The following is a 2,315-nucleotide window of genomic DNA, read 5'->3' on the forward strand; positions in this document are numbered from 1 at the left end:
CTCAACTCCATTAAAACTCAGATATTCGCGGGAAAAAAAAAAACATATATTCTCAAGAAACTCGCTATAGCCTAGATAGCAGCTGATCTTTGAGTGGTGCAACCACTCCTATAAGACAGCTATGTGTGTCTCTGGCTGGCTGGCTGGCTGGCTGTGTCTGAGCACGAAAATTGCGTCACTGTTGCGCATCCTAGCACGCACGCACGCACGCACGCACGCACGCACGCACGCACGCACGCACGCACGCACGCACGCACATTAACAGTATATATGATGATTTGCGGTGGTACAGTACAGTACAGTACAGTACAGTACAGTACAGTACAGTACAGTACAGTACAGTACAGTACAGTACAGTACAGTACAGTACAGTACAGTGCACACCTGGGCACCCCCACACGGTAACTATGTCATTTCTCAACCGTTTCGGACGCGGGGCGGCTCGCCGGAACCAGCCCGGCCCCCTGGGCGTGTTCCTGGGGGTCTGGATGTTCCGAGGACCCCCGGGGGACCCCCACACGGTAACTCTGTCGTTTCTCAACCGTTTCGGACGCGGGGCGGCTCGCCAGAACCCCCCCCCCACCGCGTTCTTTGATTGATTGATTGATTGAAATATTTATTAACAGTTTGAAGAATTACAGTACATTTCAAGCACAAACTCAATACAAGGACTGTTAACTGTGAGTGGACAACCCAATTAAGCATTACACTTGTTTACAAGAGGGTCCACCTTGTTCAATTCATCAAAACATTTAGCGACGTACAAATAGACACTTCTATATATAGTCAAGGAACAGAACAGGAATTCATCATAAGGGAGGTAAAAAGGGAAAAGAAACATATACAGTAAGGGGAAAAAGGGGGTGGGGGGGGGATTTAGATTTTACGGAGGCCAGTTTCGAATTGCAGAGAGCGGTTTTGAAGGAGTCAAGGGATTTGCATGTCTTAATGACTGTTGGTAGGGCGTTCCACATTTTGGTGGCATAGGAGCGAAAATAATTTAGTCACATGTTTGTGCCGAATCTGGGTTGTACATGGTTCGTTGCACTCCCTCTGGTGTTATGGGTGTGGACTTCGTTATCATTAAGGAAGTATCTAGACAGGTACATGGGTATCTTGGTGGTGTATCGAATCTTGTGGACCAGACCCATTGCAAGATGCTGTACTCTGTCGTCGACCCTAAGCCATTCCAGCCTGTCGAAGTGGGCAGGGGTGAGGTGGGTTCGGGGGGTGAGGCCAAGTAGGAGCCTGACCAGTTTGTTTTGGGAGGTCTGGAGCCTAGTTTTAAGGGCCTTTGAGGTGCTTTGGTACCAGGAGGTGCATGCATAGTCAAAGAAACCCTGTACAAGGGCTCCTGTTAAGGTCTTCAAGGTGTTTTTGTTGACCAGTGAGGAGATCCTATAAAGGACTTTTTTTATTACGTTGGTGGCAATTTTATCACCGGAAAGATTAGCCTCCAGGATGGAACCTAGGTAGGTAATTTCATCTTTACGTGTGATAACATTGTCACCCACTCTAACCAAGAAGCCATTTGCCTTGCTGAGATTACTATTATCCGAAGAGAATGGATTAAATTTTTCCCAGGTGTAAAGATAGTTTGTTATCAGCGAGCCAGGTGCAGATTCTACCGAGTTCAGAGCTGAGGGCATTTTCAACCTGCAGTTTGTTCCTGTCCGAGACTAGCAGTGCAGAGTCATCTGCGAACAGGAACAAGTTGCAATCACAAGCTGATGTCATGTCGTTTACATATATTAGGAACTTGTGGCTCAGGAACTTCCCGGAGGACCCCCTCCCCCGGGGGACCCCCTCCTCCCAGAGTGTGAAGTGAGTTGCACCATTCACTTCACACTCACAATGAATTTTATGTTTTGATTAGGCGTTCCTTCCATCGTGCTCGTTTGAAACACGCGGCTATAGATGGCTACGCTTCAACCTAATCGCTTCCTCAAAACGACATGTTGTTGTATAATGCTTAATATACGATAACCCCCACGGAACCCCCCTCAAGGACCCCCGTGGCCAAGATCCCCCCCCCCCCCCCCCCCCCCCCCGCGGCCCAGACAGACCCCACTTTGAGCAGAGATGACACGGAGGAGATAAGATAAGATACGGAGGAGGAGGGATGGAGAGAGAGAGAGGGAGGGTTTGTAGTTACCGTGGCAACCGTGGCTGGCTCTTTGTAGGAGAGGCTACATTCCTGGCGTGTGATGTGTGTGAGCGTATGTGCGTGTGTGCGTGTGTGTGTGCGTGTGTGTCTGTGTGTCTGTGTCGGTCGATAAAACAGTGACTGTGTTGAGCGGAGGAGACAATGGTTG

The sequence above is a fragment of the Electrona antarctica genome (genome assembly GCF_951216825.1).
Source record: "Electrona antarctica genome assembly, contig: scaffold_202, whole genome shotgun sequence".
NCBI lineage: Eukaryota > Metazoa > Chordata > Actinopteri > Myctophiformes > Myctophidae > Electrona > Electrona antarctica.